Genomic DNA, 18,038 nt, shown 5'->3' with positions numbered 1-18,038 from the left:
ACATTCATTACTGCCTTGAGATATTATTAAGTTGCTGTGTAAGTTTCTTAAAAGTTAAGAAACTTACAGAATATCATCTGAGCACAACAGAGCCAGGCTGCTCTTTTTTTCTTATTCAGATACATATCTAGTGTTTATAAAAAAAACTTCACTGCTTGCCTTATTAATGTCTTGAGGCAAGGAATATAATGCAGTAAGATGTGTTGAGTTTAATTTCTTGATTTGTTTGAATGTCCATATCAGTACTGCACTAGAGTAAAAACTCCATATATACAGCTGTGTGCTCCAGCATCTATATTAAATCACAGTTTCTTATTATTAGTCAGTACTTTTTGTAAATGTACCTCTCAAATCTTTACAGCTGTCACAGTCAACTTACACTCAGAAACTTCTGGCTGAAATTCTGCAGTTCAGTATTGTTTGCCTGAAATAGAAAGAAATACATGTAATCTAAATGTAAAGATCAAATGCCTGAATACCCTCTGTTTTGTAGGTTGTGAGACAGCTTCTATTAATGTTTTTCAGCTGTAAGTGTTCTTGATAAAGACAGTAAGATTAAAATGCAGAAGCTTAAATGAGAACACTCATCCAGCTGTCCAAATATGCATCATATTTTCAATAGTAATAAATCCATGTTTACCAACATATACAACTGTTTTCTAAAACACTTCACACTCATAGTTCTCACTAAAGCAAACAGAACTTGTTCTGAGACACTTTAGAGACAACATCAAATGAATTTGTCTCTCCAAGTTCCTGTACTAATCCAGTAATCATTCCTCAAGGCTTTCTAGCTCTGCTGCCATATGGTTTTCTGTGGGGAGAACATTAGAGTTGAATTTGTTTTGTTCACTGGAGCATCCTTCACTGGAACAGACAAGCATATATTGTCAATAATCATGAAAGTTCTGCTCCATTCCCCTCAGTGCACAGAGCTGACACCTTTGCTGAGTCACTCACTGTGGCAGGGCTTCCTTCACATTACTCATCTCTTTACACTTTTTTCTTGCTTTTTAATTCTTCCCAGTTAACGTCTGCACCATCACCCCCTCTAATCACCTTAGCTCTGTGAGATCCCCCTTGAATTCCTTAAAACTCTTCTTAGCATTCATAAAGCAAATCAATATGTATGACTGGGAGGTGACTCTGCCACCCTCACCCCTGCAGCTCATGGCAGCAATTATGTCATTCTGAGCAGCCAGTGTAATCTTCAATACTTAATGCACAAAGTTCTGAAAAGGCATGTGGACAAGGCCTTGCATTTGAACAGAAGGAATTAAAAGGAGCAAAACTGTTGCAGAAGGGAGGGAGTCCATGGGAGAGAAGACAGATGTATCAAAGCAAGGGACACATCAATGTATTTATGAGCATTTGTCTGGGATGGGGAAATTCAGCTGAGAAAAAAGGGGCTGCTCCTGGAAAGCAGCAACAGGTGGGCTGCCTGCATGGATCAAACTCATGGAAAGTCACTGGATGTCATTTCTTCTCTGCAGAAACCCAGCTGAGGGAGTACAGGGCTCCATCTGCCAGAGAAGGAGTCAGAGCTGCAGAGGGGAAATTTTAACTGTGGCCGAGGCATACATCCAAACATAAAAAAGCCTTTCATGAGAAAGATGAAATTTAATTTCTCCCTTCTCTTTTCTCTTTCCCATTTATTTTTTTCCTTATTTTTTCTCATGGGAGTGATTTTCTTCATCATTACTGGCTGGTCAGAAAACAGTGAAATATCTAGAGCATTTCAATTTTATCCCTAAGGGTCATGCCACTGTGAAAGACATTTTACTACTATGATGTGTAACTTTATTTTGTCATTTGTTCAGCTCTAATTGTGATACAGATCATATTTAATTTTTTTAGTTTTCTTTTTAAAATTTTTTGTACATGCTTGAGGTGAGCTAAATGCTCCCCATTTGTCATTTCTTTATTTCTGCTCTACAGTAGAATAAGAATTGGAGGACATCACATCCTCTCTAAGATGTCTTGATCATGCTTTTCTTTTCTTTGATGTATTCTGAGTGTGCCCTTTCTTTTGTCATATGCAGTGCTTTCTTGCAGCAACTTTTAACAATTGTGATTGATTTCTTGTCTTTCCTTTTAACCACAGTCTAAAACTTTAGTTTTTTCCAACTGCCACCATACTTCAGCTTCTGTATCTTGACATTTTCTCTAAAGATTTTTTAAATGATCCTCAAGAATCCAAGGTTTGATAATTCTTCTCAATGTATCTTTATATACTGGGCTTTAGCTGTATATAATAATAAAGCATTGAAAAAGAAAGCCAAAACTCAATTCAGACTTCCTCATAAATATTAATTTGAATCATTCTACCTTTCATATTGCCAGAGACAGTTGCAATTGCCACAAGCACAGAAAGCACATGCTTGGCTTCACCTGCAATAATGCTGCCATGTTTCTCATGTCCCTTTCCTTGAGGGAAGCCTAGGGAAGGTGGAGGCATTGATCACCAAACTTTGTGGTGTCACTGAGGGCACAACAGAACTCTATAACACCTTCCTGTGCTCACAATGCTATTATCAGCATGACAATATCAACATGAGGATCTGAGGCTGCTACCCAGGCATCTGCATTTATGGAATTAAACCCTGACAGGTTTACCAGCACCCCTTTGCAATACAGTCTTCTGTGGGGAGAAAACTTCATGATTTGCAGCAGAAATACAATATCAGAGGAAACCAGAAATGAAAACTCTGCCCAAGACCGTCCTGTGCCCAGTCAGCATTTCATTTCAGTGGTCAAGACAAAGGAGGAATAATGTGAGTTGTTCCTTGTCCTTCTATTCTGGGGTGGGTAAAGTAACCAGCTTTTCCAGCATCAAGGACAGTTTTAAAAACAACTGAGTTATCACGTGAAAATCAGGAAGCAATTGAGAAGCTGGTGGTAAAGGACAGAAGCCACCCAACTTTCTCAGTAGAAATTTATGTGCCTGAGAGGAACAACTCAGGGAAATTCTCACAGACAAGTCAAGTGAAAGTTTCCCCACAACCACAGGAAAGTTCATGATTTTTTTTTTTTAAGGGACTGTGATAAAAATAAGATGTTGTTATAACCTGAGGGTTGCTCTCATCTTAATTCTCCTCCTGAACCCTTTCCCTGCAGTTTATTTGCATTTTGTGATAGTTCCTGTGAAACAGGATATTGATTTATTTTAATGCACAACTTAAAAAGGCACGACAAGGAGATGGAGACAAAGAGAAGAAATGAAATATGCGAGATAACCCAACCATGCTTTGCAGATGTATAATGTTAAGTTCAATGCACAAGTGCTGGTGATACACTGGATTATAAAACCCCAGAGTTCAATGCAGATTTTGGATAACAGAGGAGATATTGCTTCCTGACAGTAGTAAGAATGGATTAAGGGAGCAGAGTATCTTCAGTGAGAAGCGCCAGTTCCAGGAGAGATAATGGAATGTGGTATTAGCTGGCTAAAAGAATACAGCTGGAACTTTGCCTGCTGCTCAGTTTGACTGAAATCCATAGAGGTGGGTGCATTTAACCAGGTGAGAACTGCCATGAATGAGGTTAAGGCTGTAAAAATAGAGTGAAGGAGTTAACTGCAGCTGGCAGGGGTGCCTGATGCATGTACAAATGGATCAATGTTCTTTCCTGTCTCTCTGCAATACCATATAAATCTCAATAGCTATTGGATGAATCAGCAGAAGAGAAGAACTGAAAAATCAGTTTCTCATTGACTCTCCAGGACTTAGTTCTTCTTTTTGCCTTTAGTGTTATTCAATATAGACTATTCGAAAATTAACTGGCAGTAAAATTCAATCTTTTTGGAAGCCTGAGCTTGGTTTCAAGGAAAAAAATGCTCATTTAAAGCAAACATTTTCACATTCACTTGTCAGCAACTGATTGCATCCAAATGTGTGTGAACCCAACACCCAAAATCTGACCTGAAACTTCTCTCAGGTGTAAACACAGGATATTTCTCACAGAAGACACTACAATATGGAAAGGGAACATTAATTCCTTAAAACAACTTTTTCTATAACATTTTCCTATCTGGTGTACCATTTTTGTTTACAAATGTGAAGACATCAAGACAACAAAAAGCAGACTGGGTAATGAAGGATCAGTCATGCAAAGGGTGATCCCAACATCATACAGGTATGGAATGAGCCCTGGGCAGCTTGCCAGTATTTAAAGAAAAGGGTGTAGTTATAAAATTGTGCTGCCATTTTTCTTGCACGATAAAAAGATTACCAAAACCACTGGTTATAATGTAGGTGCGTCAGATATAGAAAAAAGGCAAGGGAAAAAGTTGTCATATTCTTTTGAGACTGATTTGTCCTTGATATCCAGGTAGGAGAATATAACTGGCAGACAGGTGAAAAAAAATTTTATTAAACATTCCTTTCCCATAGAAGTGCGAGCAATTAAAACATATGTGCCTGTTGAAGCCTATAGTTAGGTTTTCTAACTATGTAAAAGCTATTACTCATCAGCCTCCTCTATGTTATGAACTTAGATGTGAATTTAAAATATTTTTTTAGAATATTTTGGCTTTGAATACAGTTCATTTGGTGAAATTTACACCCCTAAATTCTTTAAAGCTCTGGAGAAGCCCTTCCACAGTTACCTCTTTCTTATTTTCCAACAGAAGCAGTAAGATGGGCTTTTCTCTCTTCTTTCTGCCACTCAGCACCTCTGATATCTGTCAGCAGAGGCAGAATTGCAGCCCCTCCCAAGAAAAGGTGACCACTGCACCCTTGTCAACCCCCTGCTGCTCCAGCCCTGAGAAGGGGAAGGTGCTCTCTGCTGATGACATGGCCTGATCCTTCCTCTCCTCAGATGGAAAAAAGACATGTGGTCTTTCTGGAGAGGAAAAAGGAAACTAATTCTCCTGTGGAGAAGCTGAAAAAATGTGAGCCCTAAACATGAATCCTTAGAAAAAGGTTAGAATCCAAAATTGGTTCTCTAATTCTAGGCATCATTGAACAAATCTGGATTTAAGGGGCTACAGGGCTGTTAATAAATGATGACTTTGTGAGCCACGGGACACAGAGACAAGGAGCTGCCTGCTGCTCATCTGTGCTCTGCTGAGAGCAAAGAGTATTTGCACAGATCTTCTCTGGCACTTAGGAAGGAGAAAATTTGGGTTTCTGCTGAAAAATGAAATGCTTTCTTTCCAGATCAACTGCTGATAGCACTCTGTTCCTAGCAATAAGAAGAAGAGGGTTTAAATATTGACAGTATTTCTTATGTTCTGAACGAGGAATAAAGGGACACATTCTTTATTCTCCCTTTATCCTCTCCTACCTGAAATTTTGCTTTTCTTCACTGCGCTTCTGTCCACTTAAGAAGCAAGGAAAATGAATATTTCCTCAGTGGAAGCAATATGCTATCCCTGATTTAGTACACATTTGCAAATTGTCTATTTGGTTTTATCTACTTGCTTTCCTAATTCTCCATTTTGTTTGATGTGCAGAACGCAGGAGGCTGGGAGGATTACAGGAAGAAAATGAGCTGGGTAATGCAACCTGTGGAGGGTGTGGCAAAAGGGGACTTGCTGCAAATTGATCCGAAGGGATCATTTAAAGTCATCTTTTCTAAAGCTCTATTTTAATGGGATTAGAGAGATGTCTGATACATATTTGATTTCAGGAACCTTTTAGAGACCCTTGCCTGCCTATGATAACTCTGTGCTCTAAAGGATGCTGCAGCTATGACATTTGTTTTATTTCAGGGTAAATTCCATGGGAAAGTAGGATATTTTAGAGCTGTGAAAAGATGTCAAGAAATCAGAAAATACTGATCATAAGGCTTTATAAATATCCCCTTTTTTTTCTTTTTACTCATCATTGCAGCCTACAGTTGCAATATCTAAGGAAGTGCTGAACTTTCTCTTATACATGAGACTCACATATTTTATCAGAATTTATGTTTCTTTTAAATCTACGGTGATCTCATTGGCATAATTTATGTTTTAATATAATTATTTTAATTCACTGTAGACTCTAGTTATATTTAAATTGACTTAGATATCTTGGTTGAGATCTCGGCTCTGGTGAAGACAGAGGGAAAATTACAGTCCCTTAATTTCCCATCTCTCTCAGTAATGCTTTAATAGTCTCAGCACTGACTCAGGCACTTTTTCTCAGCTTTCCTCATGCTCTGCATACAGCTAAAAGATGAAGTGGGGTGTCCAACTGGACAGCTCTCCACGAAGGGCTTGTCCTGCTGGATAAGTGCCCATGATGGCAGTTTTTGGGACACACAAGACAAAGCTTCTGACAAGGCACCTGGCAAGGCCCTGAAGTGGTTGCTGCCTTTGTTAACTTTGTCACTTCTTCGGATTCAGATGTCTGCTTCTGCAACATGGAAGTTTTCCTAAAGTTGCCATTGATTTTCATTAAGATCTAAAGAAAGCTGTTTTAGGAGTATTTGAAGGTTACCTAGCTCCACCCAGTCCAACAGGAAGATAACACATCCATGCCAACCCAGCCGAGCCCAGCCCTGGCACCTTCTTAGACAGCAGGCTGGTCCAGGTAAGGGATTTCCAAAGGATTTCCCACTAAGAATGTCTGTGGGAACACCAAACATGAACTCAAACTGACTGCAATTAGTTCCATGTTAAATGTTAATTGATGGAATTAGCAACCAGATAAAGGGTCTTGCACACAAAGAAAAGGATCCAGGTAACTCAGAGGAATACTTTTGTTTCTCTCCTTTCTCTTCTCTTTATGCTGTTTGACTAAATAATATGAGACCGTGGGGACAGGAGAATGTTTCACAGAGAATGACAATATTATTATGCAAAACCAGAGACAAAACAATCCCATTTATTTATTTAAATTTTAGTCTTATGTGTTTTTACACAAGACTGAACTCAAGAGGTGAAACAAGTGGTCTCAGAACAATGGCCTTAATTTGCTTCACAAATGAGACACAAGAGCCCCAGCAGCAGAGACAAAACAGGAGATAGGCTGAGGGGAGGTTTCAGTGTAATTAGTTATGCTTAATGTACTTCCAAATTTAGTGTGGGGTTCAGCTCTTCCAGTTCACCTTAAAAAGGTAATGGGGCCCTTCTAAGCTGCCAGAAAAGATTTTGTTCTGGCACTGAGGGGCCCCCAGTGCAGATTTACTCGTATCATTAGAAAAGCCATTTCCTTTTACGTGTGAGCCTAATGAAAGTACACTTAATTTGTAATTTTGTATAATTATAGATCTTGATGAGACAGATGAATGTGAATTCAGTATCAGCTTGTGAGTTCATCATTCCTTGTATCATCCATTTCTCAATTATCTCTAATGGTTGTCTCCAAGAGATTTATATCTTGTCATTTTCCTCCTAACCCATGTAACATATCCTTGCAGATCTGTACCAGTGATTTGTCCTAAGGAGGCCGATTTGTGACCCACATCAAGTTTCTGAAGGTTAGGCTTCTAAAATACTTCCAAACTATCTCAAATGGATAGAGGAGAGCCACCCTTCTAGCTCATGGTGTTCCCACTGTCTGCTTTCCACTTCAGCCAGGTGCCCAAGACTGATCTCTTCTCCCCTCCCATTTCCATCCCCTTCCCTTCCCTTCTTTGAAACCTTGCTCAAGACCAAACTAAACCTCAATAATACAGACAATTGTTTCTTCACATTCTTTTTGTGTGTATATATATATATATATATATATATATATATATATATATATATATATATATATATATTAGTACAATTTCTTAAATGTCTTCTGGTATTTTCCAGGTCTTAGCTTTCTCTTTTTAACATTCCTGTTTTTCCTCGCATTTCAATGGCAAAGTGACCTCCACCCTGGGTTCTGGGCTGCATATCACAGCAGTCTTTTGGCTCTGTGCTCCTCTTATTCATGGTATTCTTTTCCTCATGGTAATTTTATTTTTTTTTTAAACCACCTGATCTACTCCCAGAGGTGATACTTATAAGAGAACTATAAGACCTAGCAATAAAAGCAAACATGAGGCATCATGGGGAGGGGCTCAGTGCATTTCAGAATTTGTTGCTGAATTTGTTCAGAATTTGTTCTTTAGAAAACTGCATGTATCTGAGAAAAAACATGTTCTGGGCAAAGACCTGCAGTTACTCTTCCACAACTCTCCTATTATGAAAGCAGCTATCTGAATAATTCATATATAAATAAAATTTTTGAAAATCCCACATTTCTAACCTCTCTTTCACCCTTTACATGGTCATCTCCTAATACTCAGGGCAGGGATTAATTTCCATTTCACAGTATGGAAAAAGTAAGTCCACATATTAGGTGGTTTTTCTGTGCTCATTCATCTTGCTGACTTTCATCTTGAAAGACTTCAGGATTAACTGAGAACACTTCTTTTTATTTTTTTCCTACTGAGGTGATGGAAGCAGCAGCCTTAGTAGAAACAAATTCTTTTCTATCAGAAGGAGAAGGGTTCATAGCACAGCTCTGTTTATCATCCTCCAAAATAAGAAATACTGCAGCTGCTTGGTCTGCCACTTTGAAATGTTCAGAACCAGTCATGCTTTGTCATTACAACACCCACCATTATCTGCTAGACCAAGAGAGTATTTCAGTGCTCTCATGATAAATATTTTGCTTATGAGTGCTGTTCATTTTGTCCTGTATGATGTAATTGAGTTCCCTTAAACATCCATAAATTGTCAGGTACTACAGATATTTATCAGCATCCTAGGTGTTGATAGAAATGCTTGGGGAATTGTTTCCCTAAATTTAATAAACATAATTTTATGAAACATCTCAATGAGTACTGTTTAGAGATGTACAGATGTAAACAGGAGAAAAGACAGAAAATAAATGTAAGGCAGATTCTATCTTACAGTGCAAGAAAAGACAGAGGAGAATTTCCATCACCCTCTGCTCAATCCTTACTGCACTGCAAATGCTAAAGGTGTTTTGTTCACTTCTATGAGCAATGAGCTGGTTACTCAACTCTACAAAAGGCTGAGCAAACTTAAGAAGGGAACAGGCAGAACTTTTTCTCAGGACTGGCCTTGCCTTGTCTCAGTGAAACAGTGATTGATGTAAGAATAGTCCCACACAAAAACCCAGAGCATCACTCCACACTTCCAGCAGCTCCTAGGAAAGGAGTCAAGAATGAGGCAGAAATTATAGTTCTCAGTGTCATGGGACAAAAGGACTCTCCCAAGGGCTCTCATAACTTAAGTTTATTGCTAAATGTATTCATGTTTGGATGGTATTTAGAGGACGTTCTTATGAGAAGAAATTGTGAGCCCTTCAGTGCTGGATTATCACACATTGCCCTTGACAATGAATGTAAACTTGTATGTGGCAAAGGCCTGGCACCACACTCTCACCTGGCACAGAAGTTTCCTGGAGGAGATTTCTAGCTTCAGATATCTTAATTGAAAAATGCTTCAACAGAAATGAGGCATAGTTCAGACAGACACAAGTACAATTATAAGTATGGCTACATAAATTAATAGTTACCAGAAAAAAAAAATATATAAAGAGAAACAGTATGAATTTTGAATGAAGTTTTCATTGTAAGGTAGAATAGAAATATCAATATAGTTTTTGTAAAAAAGGTATTTACTGCAGTGTTTCTTAGCTGAATAGTATTCTTGGATATACCTGGCTGAACACTTATCATAGAAAACATTTTGAAAGAGAAAAAACTTGAGGTTGGGTCCATCTATATTTCCACATTTCTTCTTCGGGAAATCCAATCCAACCCCCTCCCTCCAGCACATCATCTGCCCCTCTTCTCCACTACAACCCTGATGATTAAACAGAAGCAGATACGGGGGGAAAAAAAATCTCAAATAATTGTGAAAAGAGGTGGTGTAGTTCTTGAGAGTTGCTCAGACACTAACAGCAGTACACAAGTCTAGATTTGGGAGCTGGAAAAATCACCAGCTTCCAAGTGATGTCTCACTCCTGCAGTAAAATAGTTGCATACTTGAAGAAACAGAATGAAAAGTGATTTTTTCCTTGCACTGAGAGAAGAACTACTCAAGGAATAAGAAGATCAGCAGAACAAAGACATTCCATGAATCACAATTTCCTCTGCTTTATTTTCCTTTTTTCATTTACAGAGTGAAATAATCAAGCATGTAGATAGCTTACCTATGTAATGTTTCATTTCATAGGGTTTTTGAGAGAAGGCAACAGAGGAAAAATACAATAATCATACCTTGCCTGTCATATCATAACCACACTGTAACCTGGAAGATTTAGAAAGGGGAGCAAAAACTGAAAGGTTTAGCAGATGGCAATGCAAAGAAACCCTTGGCTAAGTGATCTTGTTCACTTTTCTTTGTTAAAATGTGGTGCAGACAAGGGGATTTCTAAGTAAAGCAGCAGCAATAATCCTCACCGCCCCCCCGCAACTGCCACAAGTTTTTCCAGCCTTTTGCACAGTAGGAATTTCTTCTGGATTTTCTGACCTCCCCACAGAGCTCATCCTATGGATTTCCCTCAATTTACATAGCTTTGTGTTAGCCTTACATGCTGTGTTCTACTGGCACACAGTAGCAGTTTAGACTATAATAAAGTGTTAGTTTCTGCTTGTTTCCATCCCTGCTGTAGTCATTGGTGGGATAATTACTGTGTTCCTTCCTCTGTCCCCCTTTCCTTTGGACACCCGTTGCTCCAACGTCTGGCAATGAAGGGAGCACTCGGCACTGCCAGCATCACCTCCACTTCCCTGTTGCACTGCTCTGACTCTGTTTCCAGGAGCTGCTTATTCCATCTCTCAGCGGCCCAGGGAAGATGTTGGAGAGCAGAGGGAGGGATTTGGGAAGCACAGGAACTCTCTCTGGAGAGGCTGAACTTGTTGGGTCATCTGGCCCCATTTTGTGAGGAAGTCTCACTGCTTCCAGTGACTTGGGTTTCACACTGTTCTGTAACTTTACACCTCAAGCTTTTCACCTTCCTCAGACACAGGCTGGGAAGATCATTTGAGTTGTCTTTACTTAATTTCTTTAGTCAAGGCTTTAGGAAGGAATAGAAAACCACCCCAAGTTTATTTGCATCAGCTGACTCATCCCATTTTGACATGATAGCCCTCTTTGCTTCAAATCACACTCCTACTCCTTACTTTTGCCCTTCCTTACTTATATAGTTCTTGGGTTATAGTTATAGTACTTGTAGTACTTGGGTTTTTGTCTTTCAGTATGGTACCAGAAAGTGAAAAAAATCCAGCTTTTAAAAGCACAGTATAAAAAGGATCAGGTACAAAAGTGTAACATGAGATATGACATCATCACTATCCTGAAGTCAGCTTAAACGTGTCTTTCTCTTGAAACAGCAGGCTCTGGAAAAAGCCCTCAAGCGCCATATTACTTTAAACTTTTTTAATCCCCACTTGCTTTAGCACTGATCTGACAAAATGTTCTGCTAGTGCTGAACTCAGTTTTATGGAATGATTGATTGGCAGGTTTCTGCTGGCTGAGATAGAGTGGCTGCTGCTCAGCCTGTGTGTCTTCAACTGAAGAGGGACCAATGAATTTAAAGATGCTTTGCTCTCCAAAGAGCCTCTTTATTACCCTGCAGCTCTTCTGACACTTCAGAAATACAAAGTCGAGTTTCCTCTCTGCCTTTTCACTATTTGGGGTGAATGTTTTGTTGCATTTTGGCTGCACAAAGGATTGCAGTTCAAGAGTGACACCAACTCTGCTGAATGGCAGAGAGCTGTTAATCCACACCCTTGGGCACTGGTGGCCCAGAGCACAAAAACTGGGAAGGCTGGGATGGCAGTGGGAGTGAAGCTGGGGTGAAGATAGATCTTTTACACCTCAAATTCCAAATGACTTGGCAGTGGAACCAAAGGAAAGTGTGATTTACCCCAACCTCAAAAAAGGCTTCATTTATGACAACTGGGTCTGAAGTGAACTCTGCTGCGGGCTTGGGCTAAAATCTTGCTCTAATTTCATCACTTTTCTTCCACATAAAGACATGAGAGGAAGATGACCTATGGCACTACAGAAGATCTACTTCCTTTCTGCAGGAAGAGCCATTGAAATGGATGCTGAGATCCACAGAGACTTTCTTCAAGTCCATTTCCCAAATGACAGCTGCTGCATTTGTGCCAGAAGGTTTAATAGATTTAGCAGTGAAGCACATATGAAGAGGTGGCAACTGAGCTGTTCTGGATTGAATCTAATGCAGCCCTTTTTTATGAATTAGACTATTTAATTTCTGTGTACACCCTCCAGAAACAAAGCAAGGTAAAATAAGTTTTTCAGTGCTGAGATTTTTAATTTATGACTAACACCTCTCATTTCCTAAGATATCAACCACTATTTAAATGTACTTTAAGTAAATATATATTCCACTCATATGTATTCAAACTTTGCTAACACAGAGCTACTGTCACAGTGGTTAGCTCATCCATTATTTACGTTAATAACAATAAAAATATTACTCTTAATCTTCAGCACAGCCTGTATTTAAGTATTTTTAAAAATCTAACTAATATTAACCCTTACACAACTCCAAGTCTGGAAAATTTTGTCATAAATACAAAGAACATGAATGCCAAATATAATAATTTCTTCACAAGTTTCCCACTGAGATATCAGATATTTTCTAGTTTATTGCCCTTCCTGATAAGCATTATCTTTTCTTGATTTTCAGGAAGCAATGAAAAACTGGAGGTAGAAAATATAAACCAACCTTGTTTACGTGTGGCAGAATAAAAGGAAAATCCAAGTCAGGCAAACTACTGCTGAACTGGAGCTTGGCAAGCAACAGAGGATTGATGCTCTTCTGTCCCATGACAATTCCTTTATTTTCAAATGTCTTTATCAGATACAGCACTGAGGAACAACACAGTGTGTGCAGGCTGGCTAATTAGTTCATTAGTGAGGTTCATCATTGCATCAGTACAGTACCCAAGCCTCTGCTGTTATGCACATAAGAAAACTAACTCATTTACCTGGGGATTTTTGATTTTGTTTTATATTAAGATACAGCTTTTACCTTTGACCTCACACTTGATAAGTCACATTTTAGAGTCCATTGGTGAAGACAGAAAAAGAATATACAGTGTTGATTCATATATGTAGTAATGCTAATGGTCTTTTCAGGATCTGGGAAGAGAGATCAGAAACAAAAGAAAATTTCCAGATAATAATTTATGCTGCCATGTTTTTTGGTAACTGGAATAACCCCATCACTTTTCAGTTAAATTTTTCCTTGAAATGGCATGGCTGGACACCTTGTTTTGCACTAACTCCAGCTGCAGTTTATTGCTCTCTGCTCACTGTCTGATAATATTTTTGGTTGCAGGCTGTCAAGTTAGGCCTTTTTTACTTTTTTTCTCACATTTAATGGAAATACACAGTTCTTTGCTTTAGTTCTGAGCCATCTTTGCACAGGTACTTCACACCCCGACGCCCCAAACAGATTTATGACAGGCTGGAAGAACTGCACCACCCTGCAATGCAAACCATCAGTGGTATCAGACTTAAATCTATTTTTTCTTTACTTTTTTTTTCCTTTGTTAAAAAATCTTTTTCAAGAGAAAGACTGTATTCCCACCTAGCCCATTTCAATGTTGAGCTCTGAGGCCCCACACTCCTTTACAGCCTGGTCAAAAAAAAAGCACAAAGAGCCAAGAAACATGATTATAATGCTCAACCACACAAAAGATTTTGATATAAATATTTGCAAAAGACCAGAACTAGAAGATTGAAAGAGAACAGGATATAAAATAAATGCCCTAACTTTGAAACTGTGTTTCAGTACAATAAAACTCTGGTTGAATACTGTATTGGAATGCTGACGTGCTGTGATAAATGGAAGCCTCAGCTCTGTTTCACCTGCAGGAAAGGGAAACAAATTCTTCCTAATGCACTTCATTAAAGTGCTGATTTTGACTTTTTGCCTGTGATGGGGCAATCTGTAAGAGAGAGTTAGTCAGTGAAGCTTTGAATTTTAATCTCTCTCCCTCTTTTCCCTTCCTGTTTTTCTCCCCTCCCTTGGCTAACATAGAATTGGATGGCTGTGACTCAGGCACATACAAAATTAAAAGGTTTGTACAGAATTAAAAGGCTTAGCCTTGCCTGATTCTTTGTTTACCCATGTAACTCTACACATAAAAGCCTCACTAGTCCCAAGAACAGGTGTCTGAGACTACCAGTGGTGTGGCTATGTCACTCCTCCAGAAAACTGACTTGAATTTATGATCTTCAGTCATTGTATAGGAAAACCAATTTGAAATAGATTTCAAATTAAAGTCATTACACTTGGTGTAATTTCCTGATGTCTATTTCTTAGTGGCTCATGCTTTGTACTATAGGTATAATGTCCCACAGAAGTGGTCTCTATTGGATTCAGAACAAAATGAAGGAAGAAATATCTTCCAAATTGTGTGTTCAGCAGGATACTCAAATTGAAGGAATTGATTTTTTCCATTCAAGTGTTGAGCTAAAAGCAAATCTAGGAATTTCTGTAAAACAACCAACCAAATAAACCAAAAAAAAACCCAACAAAAAACAACCCTGATGACTCTGGATACAAAAAACTTCATTGATATTAATAATGTTCAATTTTAAGATCACTGTCTTGGGACTTCAGCATAGCAATGGAGTGTTGTGGCAGAAGTAAAGAAAACAAAAATGTGGGAAAGGGGAGCATTCAGGATCTCACAGTGTTGGCTTAGCCAATGACTTGCTGTACAACCTTGGATAAATCATTTGTCTGATTACACCTCAGGAAATCAGCTGGAAAACAAGCATAAAAGCCCGGCCTCTCTGACAAGCTGCTTGCAACAAACTGCGATGTGTTCCTGTGCCAGGACAAGTATTTCTTTAGATTTGAGAATTGCCTAATGGGTACTATGTGGGGGAAGGGGAAGAATAACCCAACATGACTGATGTAAAATGCATCTGTATCATTTACTGCATAAAAGGTTGAAGTTCCTGCACATTTAAATTAAACAGTACAGAGGATAAGACAGCAAAATATGATTTTCTAACTTATTTTTTTCAAATCCTACAAAATAATAATTAGATTTAAGTGGCTGGTAAAAAGTTCAAATTAATTTGAATTTATCCCAACACGTTCCTCCATGGTAAATGCCATAGTCTGTATGTAGATCACAACGTGTATGGGATGGACACAAGAAGTGAATATGAATGACCTTGCCTCCTGTTTAACCCAGTTCACACCTCACTGACCTTGAAGGCTTGATCACCCTTCTTATGAATGAAATATTAGTTTTTGAAAAGAGCTGGGGAGCTGAAAGAAGAGGAAAGAACAAAATTGATGCTATGGCTGACTAGCTGCTAAGAGGTTTGGGATGTGGTGGTTTTTGGTTTGTTTCCTTTTTCAATTTCAAGTTTTTGGAAACATGAAATGAAAGACTGCACCACCTATGTAGGTAAGGATATATGAGAGTTAAAAGCCCACAATAAACACTGTGCTCCTGATGACTCCTCAAACACTGATACTTTACTTTGTTAAGCTCAGCTTCTCAGAGCAAGCTTGTGTATGCAACTTGGCAGTTGCTAAGGTAACAATCATTTGGGGGAAACAGGAGAGTTAAACAGACTTATAAAACCTACATAAAATTGCCACTAAATGGCAATGGCTTCTCTAGGCTAACAGTAACTGCCTATATGTTCATGAACACACAAACCTAACAAAAATGTTTCCATTTCTGAGGAATTACCTGGTTATGTTTTTGTTTAAAAGACGAATAACAGTGCCACTTGTACTTGTTTAAGAAAGACAAAACGTGGGTGATGAAAGAAATGCACTTTTGACTCAAACCACCACCATTATCACACAGGATATTTACACCCATTCCCTGGCCACTGTTTCTTCTCCAAAGGGATGTGGCCCAGCACAGTTTCAGGGGTCTGTCACCCCCTTTTCCCGCCCCTGAGCCTGCCTGTGCTCTGGGGCACAGGATGCACTAAGAGCCAGGGCAGGCTTCTCTTAACTCCTTTTTGTGCAAAGGTTTTTCCCTGGACCAAGAGAATTTGAGTGTAGTGGATACCAAGGTCCACATCTGAGATAAGGCACATGGACTCACACTGCACCCCATATTGGCTTCCCATTAAAAAATACAGGCTGGTTTAACTAATGAAGATATTCTGCAGCTGCTTCAGTTAGCAATATGTTACAAAGGGTATTCCTTCTATTTTAAGTAAAATTGTAACTGGAGGATGCTTCCCCGATGTCAAGAAAGCATCCTTTCACCTCAAAATATTTTCTTTATATAGGACACCTGCATCACTTTTTTGGTACATGTGAGACATTTAGTGTTGTAGATGATGATAACTTGGAGCGGAGTAAAACATCAAAGGTTTATTTTTTTTAAAAAAGAGAGGAAACTCCACTGCAGGAGTTGCCAACACTTTCTAACGGAAACAACTCATCATAGTGAGAGCATTTGGGGTGACTGTTCAGCAGAGGCTTCTCAAAGGCTCAGTCATCATTTTCTGATAGGAAAGCAGAAAACAAGGGTGGTCACAGCCACATTAAAAACTCAAATCAGATAGAAGCAGAAGTGTTGGCAGCATACAAACTAGGAAAGCAAGAAAACACTAAAAAATGGTGCAAATCTCTGTCCACCATTTAAAAATAAACATGGAAAAAGACCTAGATTTCTCTAAGAAGAGTCACTTAAGCATTCAGTTCTGTGACAAGAAAGAGGGAAAAACTAGGAATACAAACCAAGCAAAGACCCGCCACCCAGAGAAGGAATCCAAGGTATTGAGACAGCTCAACGAGATGCCTTAAGATAGGCATGATAAATTCCAGGAACAAGGTTCACTGAGTGCTTTCAGCAACCCTCAGACTTTAAGTTGAAATGGAGTCAGAATTTTCACACTGGTGGAAGATAACTTGCATTGCTGTATATGTTTCACTTTCAGGAATAGCAGAGGGAAAATGCAAGTCCTTTGGGCTAAACACTTCCCAGATGTAAGACTGTGCTTGTCCATAATAATAAGCATTACATTAGTTCAGATCTATTTTGTAAATGTCTTTGAACCTGTGTCTATCTGCAGGGCAGAAAAAAAAAAGAGAAAGGAAAAAGAACTAGGCAACTTTCAGCACAGAAAGATGGTCACAGCTAAAAAAAGCCTCTGTGGATCCAACTTGTACCCTGAATATCCTAGGGGAATCGAGTTGCGTCTAATGTTGTCTGTCTTGATTCCCTGCCTGCCTGTCTGTGCTCTCAAGTGGTGATTTCCAGGATGTGAGTCCCACTGGCAGGCTCTGGCAGGGCTGCCAGGGAGCCAAGTGAGCAGCTCTGCTCTTTGCAGCAGGGACCGTGCCCTGTGGCCTGTGCCCAGCACAGGGCAGGAATCACGGCAGAGGGAGGGAAGGGAGGGGAAGGGTGCTGCCCACTCTGCCCAGGGAAGGAGGAAACAAAACCCCATTTTACTTAGTGTTCCCTCCCTCTGGCACTCAGAGCACCAGAGATGAGCTTTCTGGAGAGAGGCTTCAGCAGGTTGCCAGAGGGAAGAGGTTTGGAGATGCAGCTGCAAAGATCTGCCCTGCTCTTTTTGTCCAAGTTCATGTTTCTAACCTTACAAACCAGAAGGGCTGGGCTTTTCCTTGTGTTTATATGAATGTGAATGAGGCATCTGCCTCCTGAAAGCACAAGCACCACTGGCAGAAAGAAACCTATCTTCTCCCACTGGCATTTCCTCCGTGAGAGAGTTTTGTCTTTACTTGGTACCGTGTTCAGTGTCTTCTGTAAGGCTTTTCCTCTTTAGGAGAGAAGCCCAGGGTACTGAATTAAACATCTGATTTCATTCCTCACAGGGTGTCTCCTTGGGAATTTACAGCCGCTCCTCATGACAGGCACCAGGCAAAAAATAAAAAGTGAACATGTGTGCACATGGAGCAAAATATTCATCTGTGATACATTGATGAGTTTGTAACCACACGGTAAATCTCAGAGCAGACAAAAGCTGTCATTCATTATTCCTGCTTTGTCAATAATTTTCTACATTACATTTTAATACCATTCCTGTCCAGAATAAGAAAAATTATGGGGACCATTCATACTTTCTTAACATCACGAGAGGGGGAAATCTAGGACACGAGTCAGTGCTC

General features: G+C 39.3%; 1 long non-coding RNA gene across 2 annotated transcripts in view; it reads right to left on the bottom strand.

The window, feature by feature from the left end:
* Positions 1 to 12,812: 12,812 nt before the first annotated feature.
* The window catches only part of LOC135306365 (uncharacterized), a 55,874-nt gene continuing 50,648 nt past the window's right edge, over positions 12,813 to 18,038 (bottom strand). Inside the window, exon 4 of one of the 2 annotated variants that reach the window (XR_010367165.1) lies at positions 12,813 to 13,051. This is a non-coding gene — a long non-coding RNA (uncharacterized LOC135306365). The other variant, XR_010367164.1, reaches the window with a different exon arrangement.

The sequence above is a fragment of the Passer domesticus genome, chromosome 8, assembly GCF_036417665.1.
Source record: "Passer domesticus isolate bPasDom1 chromosome 8, bPasDom1.hap1, whole genome shotgun sequence".
Lineage (NCBI taxonomy): Eukaryota > Metazoa > Chordata > Aves > Passeriformes > Passeridae > Passer > Passer domesticus.
This window is presented reverse-complemented; position numbering and strand designations above follow the sequence as displayed.